Raw genomic sequence first — 14,256 nt, forward strand, 5'->3', positions numbered from 1 at the left:
CAGAAATGGGAGAGCTGGAACTAATCCCCCCATATACCAAGGGACAAATTGTATCTGTTTTTACAATTATACAGTAGGAGACATTACGTTCCATGACAATGGTAATTTTTAATGACAGTTTTTAATTGAGTGAAATTACCATAAAAATAATAATAGTAGCAGCTAATATTTACTGAGCTGTTACTAGATGCCTATAAATAGCATAGATTTTTAAATTCTCCATAATTCTTCCTTATTTCACTTAACCACTCTATCTTAAATTACTCATGCTTGCCTCAGTAGCACACATACTTAAGTTGGAACAATAGAGAGATTGGCACGGCCTCTGTGAAAGAATGACATGCAAATTTGTGAAGCATTCCATATTTTTTTAAAAAAAGAGAAAAAAATTACTCCCAGATTTTCACTGTGTTTGTGCATATGTCCTTTTGTTTAGGTTGAATTATATCCAAAGGTGAAATTTCCAGAAGTGAGATTACTGTGAGTCACAGGGCATGAGCATTCTTATTACCCTCGATGTAAATTGCAAAGCTTTCAGGCATGGTGGCTGTCAGCCTGTAATTCCAGCACTTTGGGAGGCTGAGGTGGGAGGATTGCTTGAGGCCAGGAGTTGGAGGAGGCAGTATAATGAGTCACTGTCTGTATGACTTAAAAAAAATTTCCCAGCTTTATGCTGGAAGGCTTATATACATTTTAAACACCACTAATACTACAAGAAAATGGCCATTTCACTGCACCTTCGCCCACACAGGTATTGTAATTTAACAAGTTATTTTCTGTGTGATAAATGAAAGACCTCATATTATTACTTTGTCACCCATTCTTTTTTCTTTTTTGAGACGCAGTCTCACTCTGTCGACTAGGCTGGAGTGCAATGGCACGATCTCGGCTCACTGCAACCTGTGCCTCCCAGGTTCAAGCGATTCTCCTGCCTCAGCCTCCTGAGTAGCTGGGATTACAGGCACATGCCACCATGCCTGGCTAATTTTTGTATTTTTAGTAGAAACGTGGTTTCACCATGTTGATCAGGCTGGTCTCAAACTCCTGATCTCGTGATCTACCCGCCTTGGCCTCCCAAAGTGCTTGATTACAGCTGTGAGCCATGTGCCCAGCCTATTTGTCACATATTTTATCTTTCCTTATGTTAGCTTATTAGCTTTATTTCTTTATTGTCCTTTTTTTTTTTTTGAGATGAAGTCTCGCTCTGTCTCCTAGGTTTCAGTGTAGTGGCACAGTCTCAACTCACTGCAGCCTTGACCTCCTAGGCTCAGGTGATCCTTCCACCTCAGTAGTTGGGACTATAGGCACATGCCACTATGCCTGGCCAATTATTTTTATTTTTTAATTTTTACTAGAGAGGAGGTCTTGCTTTGTTTCTTAGGCTGGTCTGGAACTCCTGGCCTCAAGCAATCCCCCCACCACCCCCTCCCAAAGTACTGGTATTATAAGCATGAGCCACCATGCCTGGGGTATCTGTGTCTTTTCCATTTATTTATAGAGTTACTTTGTATTTTACTAATTCAGTGATCTGTTTAATCTTTTATTAAATTATAAAAATAATAAATACTTTTAAATAAGTGAAAAATGTCCTTCACTCTTTAGACCCATAATCTTATCTCAGGAAATAATTGCAGTTGAGAAAATGGGCCATATCCTTCAAGATACGTACATGGTGATTGAACATCACTTCATATTTTCATATTTCGTGGACATTTGTGCCAATACCTATTGATCTATCTTAATCCTTTTCATGGTTGCATAATATTTTATTATATGGATGTATCACAATTTACCAGTACCAGTCAACTGCTGGAGGCATTTAGGCTCCTTCTAATATTTGCTTTGAGCTCTTTATATAATTAAAAATTAACCCCCTCAGCCAGGTGTGGCAGCTCACACCTGTAATCCCAGCATTTTGGAAGGCTGAGGTGAGAGAACTGCCTGAGTGTAGGAGATCACCACCAACCTGGTCAACATAGTGACACTTTGTCTCTACTAAAAATTTAAAAAAAAAATGAGCTACACATTGCAGTGCACACCTGTAGTCCGAGCTACTGGGGAGGCTAAGCCTGGAGGATCACTTGAGTCTAGAAGGTTGAGGCTGCAGTAAGCTATGATCACACCATTGCACTTTAGCTTTGCTAAGAGCAAGACTGCATTTATTTTATTTTATTTTATTTTATTTATTTATTTATTTATTTCCTTTTTTTTTTTTAATTATACTTTAAGTTTTAGGGTACATGTGAACATTGTGCAGGCTAGTTACATATGTATACATGTGCCATGCTGGTGCGCTGCACCTACTAACTCGTCATCTAGCATTAGGTATATCTCCCAATGCTATTCCTCCCCCCTCCCCCCTCCCCACCACAGTCCCCAGAGTGTGATATTCCCCTTCCTGTGTCCATGTGATCTCATTGTTCAATTCCCACCTATGAGTGAGAATATGCGGTGTTTGGTTTTTTGTTCTTGCGATAGTTTACTGAGAATGATGGTTTCCAATTTCATCCATGTCCCTACAAAGGACATGAACTCATCATTTTTTATGGCTGCATAGTATTTCATGGTGTATATGTGCCACATTTTCTTAATCCAGTCTATCATTGTTGGACATTTGGGTTGGTTCCAAGTCTTTGCTATTGTGAATAATGCCGCAATAAACATACGTGTACATGTGTCTTTATAGCAGCATGATTTATAGTCATTTGGGTATATACCCAGTAATGGGATGGCTGGGTCAAATGGGATTTCTAGTTCTAGATCCCTGAGGAATCGCCACACTGACTTCCACAATGGTCGAACTAGTTTACAGTCCCACCAACAGTGTAAAAGTGTTCCTATTTCTCCACATCCTCTCCAGCACCTGTTGTTTCCTGACTTTTTAATGATTGCCATTCTAACTGATGTGAGATGATATCTCATAGTGGTTTTGATTTGCATTTCTCTGATGGCCAGTGATGATGAGCATTTTTTCATGTGTTTTTTGGCTGCATAAATGTCTTCTTTTGAGAAGTGTCTGTTCATGTCCTTCGCCCACTTTTTGATGGGGTTGTTTGTTTTTTTCTTGTAAATTTGTTTGAGTTCATTGTAGATTCTGGATATTAGCCCTTTGTCAGATGAGTAGGTTGCGAAAATTTTCTCCCATGTTGTAGGTTGCCTGTTCACTCTGATGGTAGTTTCTTTTGCTGTGCAGAAGCTCTTTAGTTTAATTAGATCCCATTTGTCAATTTTGGCTTTTGTTGCCATTGCTTTTGGTGTTTTAGACATGAAGTCCTTGCCTACGCCTATGTCCTGAATGGTAATGCCTAGGTTTTCTTCTAGGGTTTTTATGGTTTTAGGTCTAACGTTTAAATCTTTAATCCATCTTGAATTGATTTTTGTATAAGGTGTAAGGAAGGGATCCAGTTTCAGCTTTCTACATATGGCTAGCCAGTTTTCCCAGCACCATTTATTAAATAGGGAATCCTTTCCCCATTGCTTGTTTTTCTCAGGTTTGTCAAAGATCAGATAGTTGTAGGTAAGCGGCGTTATTTCTGAGGGCTCTGTTCTGTTCCATTGATCTATATCTCTGTTTTGGTACCAGTACCATGCTGTTTTGGTTACTGTAGCCTTGTAGTATAGTTTGAAGTCAGGTAGTGTGATGCCTCCAGCTTTGTTCTTTTGGCTTAGGATTGACTTGGCGATGCGGGCTCTTTTTTGGTTCCATATGAACTTTCAAGTAGTTTTTTCCAATTCTGTGAAGAAAGTCATTGGTAGCTTGATGGGGATAGCATTGAATCTGTAAATTACCTTGGGCAGTATGGCCATTTTCACGATATTGATTCTTCCTACCCATGAGCATGTAATGTTCTTCCATTTGTTTGTATCCTCTTTTATTTCCTTGAGCAGTGGTTTGTAGTTCTCCTTGAAGAGGTCCTTCACATCCCTTGTAAGTTGGATTCCTAGGTATTTTATTCTCTTTGAAGCAATTGTGAATGGGAGTTCACTCATGATTTGGCTCTCTGATTGTCTGTTGTTGGTGTATAGCAATGCTTGTGATTTTTGTACATTGATTTTGTATCCTGAGACTTTGCTGAAGTTGCTTATCAGCTTAAGGAGATTTTGGGCTGAGATGATGGGGTTTTCTAGATAAACAATCATGTCGTCTGCAAACAGGGACAATTTGACTTCCTCTTTTCCTAATTGAATACCCTTTATTTCCTTCTCCTGCCTGATTGCCCTGGCCAGAACTTCCAACACTATGTTGAATAGGAGCGGTGAGAGAGGGCATCCCTGTCTTGTGCCAGTTTTCAAAGGGAATGCTTCCAGTTTTTGCCCATTCAGTATGATATTGGCTGTGGGTTTGTCATAGATAGCTCTTATTATTTTGAAATACATCCCATCAATACCTAATTTATTGAGAGTTTTTAGCATGAAGGGTTGTTGAATTTTGTCAAAGGCTTTTTCTGCATCTATTGAGATAATCATGTGGTTTTTGTCTTTGGCTCTGTTTATATGCTGGATTACATTTATTGATTTGCGTATATTGAACCAGCCTTGCATCCCAGGGATGAAGCCCACTTGATCATGGTGGATAAGCTTTTTGATGTGCTGCTGGATTCGGTTTGCCAGTATTTTATTGAGGATTTTTGCATCAATGTTCATCAAGGATATTGGTTTAAAATTCTCTTTTTTGGTTGTGTCTCTGCCCGGCTTTGGTATCAGAATGATGCTGGCCTCATAAAATGAGTTAGGGAGGATTCCCTCTTTTTCTATTGATTGGAATAGTTTCAGAAGGAATGGTACCAGTTCCTCCTTGTACCTCTGGTAGAATTCAGCTGTGAATCCATCTGGTCCTGGACTCTTTTTGGTTGGTAAACTATTGATTATTGCCACAATTTCAGCTCCTGTTATTGGTCTATTCAGAGATTCAACTTCTTCCTGGTTTAGTCTTGGGAGAGTGTATGTGTCGAGGAATGTATCCATTTCTTCTAGATTTTCTAGTTTATTTGCATAGAGGTGTTTGTAGTATTCTCTGATGGTAGTTTGTATTTCTGTGGGATCGGTGGTGATATCCCCTTTATCATTTTTTATTGTGTCTATTTGATTCTTCTCTCTTTTTTTCTTTATTAGTCTTGCTAGCGGTCTATCAATTTTGTTGTTCTTTTCAAAAAACCAGCTCCTGGATTCATTGATTTTTTGAAGGGTTTTTTGTGTCTCTATTTCCTTCAGTTCTGCTCTGATTTTAGTTATTTCTTGCCTTCTGCTAGCTTTTGAATGTGTTTGCTCTTGCTTTTCTAGTTCTTTTAATTGTGATGTTAGGGTGTCAATTTTGGATCTTTCCTGCTTTCTCTTGTGGGCATTTAGTGCTATAAATTTCCCTCTACACACTGCTTTGAATGCGTCCCAGAGATTCTGGTATGTTGTGTCTTTTTTCTCGTTGGTTTCAAAGAACATCTTTATTTCTGCCTTCATTTCGTTATGTACCCAGTAGTCATTCAGGAGCAGGTTGTTCAGTTTCCATGTAGTTGAGCGGCTTTGAGTGAGATTCTTAATCCTGAGTTCTAGTTTGATTGCACTGTGGTCTGAGAGATAGTTTGTTATAATTTCTGTTCTTTTACATTTGCTGAGGAGAGCTTTACTTTCAACTATGTGGTCAATTTTGGAATAGGTGTGGTGTGGTGCTGAAAAAAATGTATATTCTATTGATTTGGGGTGGAGAGTTCTGTAGATGTCTATTAGGTCCGCTTGGTGCAGAGCTGAGTTCAATTCCTGGGTATCCTTGTTGACTTTCTGTCTCGTTGATCTGTCTAATGTTGACAGTGGGGTGTTAAAGTCTCCCATTATTAATGTGTGGGAGTCTAAGTCTCTTTGTAGGTCACTCAGGACTTGCTTTATGAATCTGGGTGCTCCTGTATTGGGTGCATATATATTTAGGATAGTTAGCTCCTCTTGTTGAATTGATCCCTTTACCATTATGTAATGGCCTTCTTTGTCTCTTTTGATCTTTGTTGGTTTAAAGTCTGTTTTATCAGAGACTAGGATTGCAACCCCTGCCTTTTTTTGTTTTCCATTTGCTTGGTAGATCTTCCTGCATCCTTTTATTTTGAGCCTATGTGTGTCTCTGCACGTGAGATGGGTTTCCTGAATACAGCACACTGATGGGTCTTGACTCTTTATCCAACTTGCCAGTCTGTGTCTTTTAATTGGAGAATTTAGTCCATTTACATTTAAAGTTAATATTGTTATGTGTGAATTTGATCCTGTCATTATGATGTTAGCTGGTGATTTTGCTCGTTAGTTGATGGAGTTTCTTCCTAGTCTCAATGGTCTTTACATTTTGGCATGATTTTGCAGCGGCTGGTACCAGTTGTTCCTTTCCATGTTTAGCACTTCCTTCAGGAGCTCTTTTAGGGCAGGCCTGGTGGTGACAAAATCGGTCAGCATTTGCTTGTCTGTAAAGTATTTTATTTCTCCTTCACTTATGAAGCTTAGTTTGGCTGGATATGAAATTCTGGGTTGAAAATTCTTTTCTTTAAGAATGTTGAGTATTGGCCCCCACTCTCTTCTGGCTTGTAGGGTTTCTGCCGAGAGATCCGCTGTTAGTCTGATGGGCTTCCCTTTGAGAGTAACCCGACCTTTCTCTCTGGCTGCCGTTAACATTTTTTCCTTCATTTCAAGTTTGGTGAATCTGACAATTATGTGTCTTGGAGTTGCTCTTCTGGAGGAGTATCTTTGTGGTGTTCTCTGTATTTCCTGAATCTGAACGTTGGCCTGCCTTGCTAGATTGGGGAAGTTCTCCTGGATAATATCCTGCAGAGTGTTTTCCAACTTGGTTCCATTCTCCACATCACTTTCAGGTACACCAATCAGACGTAGATTTGGTCTTTTCACATAGTCCCATATTTCCTGGAGGCTTTGCTCATTTCTTTTTATTCTTTTTTCTCTAAACTTCCCTTCTCACTTCATTTCATTCATTTCATCTTCCATTGCTGATACCCTTTCTTCCAGTTGATCGCATCGGCTCCTGAGGCTTCTGCATTCTTCACGTAGTTCTCGAGCCTTGGTTTTCAGCTCCATCAGCTCCTTTAAGCACTTCTCTGTATTGGTTATTCTAGTTATACATTCTTCTAAATTTTTTTCAAAGTTTTCAACTTCTTTGCCTTTGGTTTGAATGTCCTCCCGTAGCTCAGAGTAATTTGATCGTCTGAAGCCTTCTTCTCTCAGCTCGTCAAAATCATTCTCCATCCAGCTTTGTTCCGTTGCTGGTGAGGAACTGCGTTCCTTTGGAGGAGGAGAGGCGCTCTGCGTTTTAGAGTTTCCAGTTTTTCTGTTCTGTTTTTTCCCCATCTTTGTGGTTTTATCTACTTTTGGTCTTTGATGATGGTGATGTACAGATGGGTTTTTGGTGTGGATGTCCTTTCTGTTTGTTAGTTTTCCTTCTAACAGACAGGACCTTCAGCTGCAGGTCTGTTGGAGTACCCTGCCGTGTGAGGTGTCAGTGTGCCCCTGCTGGGGGGTGCCTCCCAGTTAGGCTGCTCGGGGGTCAGGGGTCAGGGACCCACTTGAGGAGGCAGTCTGCCCATTCTCAGATCTCCAGCTGTGTGCTGGGAGAACCACTGCTCTCTTCAAAGCTGTCAGACAGGGACATTTAAGTCTGCAGAGGTTACTGCTGTCTTTTTGTTTGTCTGTGCCCTGCCCCCAGAGGTGGAGCCTACAGAGGCAGGCAGGCCTCCTTGAGCTGTGGTGGGCTCCACCCAGTTCGAGCTTCCCGGCTGCTTTGTTTACCTAAGCAAGCCTGGGCAATGGCGGGCGCCCCTCCCCCAGCCTCACTGCCGCCTTGCAGTTTGATCTCAGACTGCTGTGCTAGCAATCAGCGAGATTCCGTGGGCGTAGGACCCTCCAAGCCAGGTGTGGGATATAGTCTCGTGGTGCGCCATTTTTTAAGCCGGTCTGAAAAGCGCAATATTCGGGTGGGAGTGACCCGATTTTCCAGGTGCGTCCGTCACCCCTTTCTTTTACTCGGAAAGGGAACTCCCTGACCCCTTGCGCTTCCCAGGTGAGGCAATGCCTCGCCCTGCTTCGGCTCGCGCACGGTGCACGCACCCACTGGCCTGCGCCCACTGTCTGGCACTCCCTAGTGAGATGAACCCGGTACCTCAGATGGAAATGCAGAAATCACCCGTCTTCTGCATCGCTCATGCTGGGAGCTGTAGACCGGAGCTGTTCCTATTCGGCCATCTTGGCTCCTCCTCTGCATTTCTTAAACAAAATAAAAATTAGATGGGAATATTGCTCAAGCCCTGGAGGTTGAGGCTGCAGTTAACTGTGATTGCACCACTGCAGTCCAGCCTAGGTGATAGAGCAAGACCCTTTCTCTAAAAATAAAATAAAAATTAACCTTCTATCATATTTCCCAGTAACACCTTCCCTCCTACATTTCTCCTAGAAGCCCTTAAATTTTGTTTTTCACATATCGTTTATAACTTTTAAGTGCTGATGTCTTTCTGTGTCATCCCTCTTTTTTTTTTTTTAAATGTCTTTTTGTCACTTCTAGCTGGACCTACCATGAAAGACTTCTGAATCCAGGAAGAGAAACTGACTGGGCAACATGTTATTCAGGTACAAAAAGACTTGGACTGTAACTCAAAAATGATCAAATAATAGTGCATGCATCAAGTGCAATCGGAAGCTCTTCTGGAGAGGGAGAGAAGCTTCCAGTTAAGGTGACATTGAAGCCAAGTCCTGTAAGATAAGGAAGAGTTGTATGAGAGTGGGGAGGGAAGGGGGAGGTGGAGGGATGGGGATTGGGCTGGGATGGGATGGAGTGAGCTGCCCAGGCAGGGAAACCAGCACTATACAGACCTGAACAATGAAGATGGCACATTTTGTTCAGGGAATGGTGAATTACGTGTGGCAGAAATGCTTTGTAGAGACAGTAATTTGCTTGTATGGAATTTTGCCCAAGAGACCTCATTACAGTTTCTAATTTTTTGACGTTATCATGCATCACTGCCCTTGTCAGATAGTATCATGATCACAATAACATCAAGCATAATATCTCATTGATTCTCACAAAAACAGGTGGGTGCCACAGTTATCCCCATTATATGCACAAAATGATGAAGACTTGGGGTTAATGAGCGATTTGCCCAAGCTCACCTGAATATTAGGACTGAGTCAAATGTTAGTCTGGTCTGACTTTAATGCTTGCCTCGTTCATGAGCACCATGCATTGCCTCTCCTATTAAGCAGGTAGACAGGTGAGAGAAGAGCCCGTGTGATATCGGGGGAAATTCACCCCTGATATTTCATGTAGGTTCTTTTCTATTTTCCCTGAGTGTCAGCCAGTCTGAGAAATAAAGGGAAAGAGTACAAAAGAGAGAAATTTTAAAGCTGGATGTCCAGGGGAGACATCACATGTCGGCAGGTTCCGTGATGCCCCCCAAGCTGCAAAACCAACAAGTTTTTATTAGTGATTTTCAAAAGGTGAGGGAGTGTACGAATAGGGTGTGGGTCACAGAGATCACATGCTTCACAAGGTAATAAAATATCACAAGGCAAATGGAGGCAGGGCAAGATCACAGGACCACAGGACCGGGGCGAAATTAAAATTGCTAATGAAGTTTCGGGCACGCATTGTCATTGATAACATCTTATCAGGAGAAAGGGTTTGAGAGCAGACATCTGACCAAAATTTATTAGGCGGGAATTTCCTTGTCCTGATAAGCCTGGGGGCGCCACGCGAACCCAGGGCTTATTTCATCCCTTATCTATGACTGTAAAAGACAGCCATCCCCAAAGCGGCCATTTCAGAGGCCTCCCCTTAGGGATGCATTCTCTTTCTCAGGGATGTTCTTTGCTGAGAAAAAGAATTCAGCAATATTTCTCCTATTTGCTTTTGAAAGAAGAGAAATATGGCTCTGTTCCACCCGGCCCACAGGCAGCCAGAGTTTAAGGTTATCTCCCTTGTTCCCTGAAATTGCTGTTATCCTGTTCTTTTTTCAAGGTGCCCAGGTTTCATATTGTTTAAACAACTTGTGCAGTTAACGCAATTATCACAGGGTCCTGCGGGGACATTCATCGTCAGCTTACGAAGATGACCGGATTAAGAGATTAAAGTAAAGACAGGCATAGGAAATCACAAGGGTATTGATTGGGGAAGTGATAAGTGTCCATGAAATCTTCACAATTTATGTTTGGAGATTGCAGTAAAGACAGGCCTAAGAAATTATAGAAGTATTAATTTGGGGAACTAATACATGTCCATGAAATCTTCACAATTTATGTTCTTCTGCCGTGGCTTCAGCCGGTCCCTCCGTTTGGGGTCCCTGACTTCCTGCAACACGTTTCTCTCTACTCACAGACTTCTGACCAAATTTGTGTGCAGAGTTTCTACACCAGTTCTCCAACTCTCTGGATACCAATGCGTATCCCACAATTCCATTCTGACACTACCTAGAGTTAGCACAGAACCCACAGGTTAGGGGCTCAGTCCCACAAGACCACCCTCACTTCAGATGCCAGTTGCAAGTCCTAGGTTGTCACCTGTATTTTGACCAACCAGTTAGAAATCAGGGTTTCCCATGACCCTCTTCTTGAGTTTAATTATTTACTAGAACAACTCACAGAACTTAGAAAAACAGGTTTTTTTTCTTTTCTTTTTAAGAGACAGGGCCTCGCTCTGTTGTCCAAGCTGGTGTGCAGTGCTGCAATCATAGCTCATTGAAGCCTCAACCTCCAGGGCTCAAGTGATTCTCCTGCTTCAGCCTCTCAAGTAGCTGGAATTACAGGGTTCCCACCACCACATTTGGCTAATTTCTTTTATTTTTTGTATAGATGGGGTCTTTTTATGTTGCCCAGGTTGGTCTCAAATTCCTAGGCTCAAGTGATTCCGCCCATCTCTGCCTCCCAAAGTGCTGGGATTACGGGCATGAGCCAGCGCATCTGGCCACCTTATTTTCTATTACTGGCTCAATGTAATGGCTCCATCTCAGGAACAGCCAATGAAAGAGATGCACAAGTGGGGAGGGGCACAGAGCTTCCATGTCCTCTGTTGGGCACACTACCCTCCCAGGACCTCCTTGTGTTTAGCAACACAGAAGCTCTCCAAACCCTGCTGTTTGGGTGTTTATGGAGGCATGATTGATAAAATCATTGGCCATTGGTAGTTAAGTCAATCTCCAGTTCCTTTTACCTCCTGGAGTTCAGCAGGTGAGGCTGAAAGTTCCAAGCCTCAAAAAATGTGGTTGGGGCCACGTGCAGTGGCTCACTCCTGTAATCCTAGCAGTTTGGAAGGCTGAGGCACATGGACCACTTGAGGTCAAGAGTTTGAGACCAGCCTGACCAACATGGTGAAACCCCGTTTCTACTAAAAATAACAACAGTTAGCTAGGCATTGTGGCACATCCCTATAATTCCAGCTACTTGGGAGGCCGAGGCAGGAGAATTGCTTGAACCCAGGAGGTGGAGGTTGTAGTGAGCTGAGATTGTGCCAATGCACTCCAGCCTGGGCTACAAGAGCCAAACTCCGTTTTAAAAAAAAATTGTGGTTGCTTTCTCTGGCAGCTAGCCCTCCTCCTGAAGCAGTCTAGGAGCTTGCAGCCACCCTGTTAGCGCAACAGCATCCCACATGCATTCTTACCATGCTGCAGATCTGAAAGACCTTAGAGGCCCTTGTGTCAGGAACCTGGGACTAAGACTAAATATCAAAACAGAAAATGCTCCTATTACCTCTGTCACGAAGGGCTTTATAAGAGCTTTGGAAGCGCTATGCCAGGAACCAGGGGCAGAGACCAAATGTATATTTCTTTTCTTATATTGGAGACAGAGTCTCACACTCTGCCACTGAGGCTGGAGTGCAGTGATGTGATCATAGCTCACTGCAGCCTTGACCTCCTAGGCTAAAGCAATCCTCCCACCTTAGCCTCTCCAGTAGCTGGAACTACAGGCATGCATCACCATGTCCAGCTGATTTTAATTTTAATTTTGTAAAGGCAGGGTCTTCCTATTTTCCCCAGGCTGATCTCTAACTCTTGGCCTCAAGCAATCCTTCCTCTTTGGCCTCCCAAAATGTTGGGATTACAGATGGGAGCCCCCATACCCACCAATCACAAGGATCTTTATAAGAGAAGGAGGTAGGATAGTCAGAATTAGAGAAAGTGATGTGGTAATGGAAGAAGAGGTCAGAGAGGGAGATTTGAAGATGCTGCACTTCTGGCCTTGAATATGGAGTCACGAGGTAAGTCAAGGAATGGGGGTGGCTTGTAGAAGCTGGAAAAGGCAAAGGAGCACATTCTGTCTAGAGCCTCCCCCAGAAGGAATGCAGCCCCTCTGACACCTTGACTTTAGCCTTAATAGACCTAGTTGGGCTTCTGGCCCCCAGAACTGTAAGATGGTAGATTTGTGGTGTTTGATGCCACTAAATGTAGGGTACTTTGTTGTAGCAACAACAAAAAATGAACATGAAGCTGGGACCTCATGTTACAGTTGCTCACGCCTGTAATCCCAGAACTTTAGGAGGCTGAGGTGGGAGGATCGCTTAAGCCCAGGAGCTTAAGACCAGCCTGGGCAGCATAATGAGACCTCATGTCTAAAAAAAATTTTTTTAAAGGCCAGGCACGGTGGCTCACGCCTGTAATCCCAGCACTTTGGGAGGCCGAGGAGGGTGGATCACGAGGTCAGAAGTTCAAGACCAGCCTAGCCAAGATGGTGAAACCCCATCTCTACTAAAAATACAAACATTAGCCAGGTGTGGTGGTGGGTGCCTGTAATCCCAGCTACTCGGGAGGCAGAGAATCACTTGAACCCAAAAGGCAGACATTGCAGTGAGCCAAGATCGCACCCTTACACTTCAGCCTGGGCGACCGAGACTCCTTCTCAAAAAAAAAAAAAAAAAAAAAAAAGCCATGTGTTGTGGCATGCAGCTGTAGTCTCAGTTCCTAGGGTGGCTGAGGCGGGAGGATTGTTTAAGCCTGGGAGGTTGAAGTTGCTGTGAGCTGTGATTGCACCAGTGTACTCCAGCCTGGGCAATAAAGCAAGACCTTGTTTCAAAAAGAAAGAAAGAAATGAGCATGGTGGGAATGGGGACAGATGGCAGTGTTAAGTAGAGTGATCAGGGTTGGCCTCATAAGTGAATATTGAGCAAAAGTTTGAAGCAGGTGATGGAGCTGGCCAAGGTGCTGAGGGAAGAGCATTGTAGGCTGAGTCAACAGGATAAAGGCATTAGGAGGAAACTCTCTGGTGTGTCTGAGGCTCTGGAAGGAGGCCAGTGGAGCAAAGAGATAGAGGGAGCGAAGTCAGCGAGGAAGCCAGGGAGTTGCTGGGCTGGGATCGGTACAGATCGTGTAAGCCCTGGGACGCTATTGCTGGGGCTTTGGCTTTTACTCTGACTAAAATGGGAACCACCGAGGGCTTCTGAGCAGAGAGGCGACATGATCTGTCTCCTGATTTAAAAGCACGACCTGGCTGCCAAGTTGAGAAAGACTATGGGAAGATTTGGGTAGAAGCATGGGGGCCAAGCTGTGGCAACATCCCGGTGGGAGATGATAGTGATCCTGACCGGGTTCACGGTGGTGGTGAGAGATGGTTAGAGCCTGGATACATGTTGAAGTCAGTCAGTAGGATTTCCTGACAGACTGGATGTGAGCTGTGAGAGAAGGCAGTGGTCAAGGTTGAGTTTGATTCTGATTGAATTATTAAGTAATTTTAAAAAACACTACTGCCTTTCCCAATCCTACCAAGTAAAGGATGCTAGATAAAAGAAATCTCAAGTCAGGCCAGGTACAGTGGCTCACACCTATAGTTCCAACAGTTTGAGAGGCAGAGATGGGAGTATGTTTTAAGGCCATGAGTTTGAGAGCAGCCTGGGCAACACAGCAAGACCTCCTCTCTACAAAAATAAAAAAAATAAATTTAATAAAATAAAATAAATATAGCCAGGCATGATGGTATGTACCTATGGCCCCAGTTACTCATGTGGCTGAGATGGGCAGATCTCTTGATTCTAGGAGTTTGAGGCCAGCTTGGGCAACATAGCAAGTCTTCTCTCTCTAGAAAAATGAAAAAAATGCCTGACATGGTGGTACTTTCCTGTATTCCCAGGTATGGGGGCAGCTGAGGCAGGAGCATCTCTTGAGCCCAGTTGGTCAAGGTTGCAGTGAGCTATGATTATACCACTGCACTCCATCCTGGGTGACAGAGTGGGACCCTGTCTCAAAATACAAATACAAATGAAATCTCAAGTCAGACCAGTCCCTTCTAGGCTATGTAGGCCTT

General features: G+C 43.2%; 1 non-coding gene across 1 annotated transcript; it reads left to right on the forward strand.

Moving 5' to 3' along the window:
* The first annotated feature begins 266 nt into the window (after positions 1 to 266).
* On the forward strand, positions 267 to 370 carry LOC112209062 (U6 spliceosomal RNA). Its single transcript, XR_002943743.1, has one exon. It is a non-coding gene; the product is annotated as a U6 spliceosomal RNA (small nuclear RNA).
* The last annotated feature ends 13,886 nt before the right edge of the window (positions 371 to 14,256 follow it).

Source organism: Pan troglodytes, chromosome 6 (assembly GCF_028858775.2).
Source record: "Pan troglodytes isolate AG18354 chromosome 6, NHGRI_mPanTro3-v2.0_pri, whole genome shotgun sequence".
NCBI classification, from domain to species: domain Eukaryota; kingdom Metazoa; phylum Chordata; class Mammalia; order Primates; family Hominidae; genus Pan; species Pan troglodytes.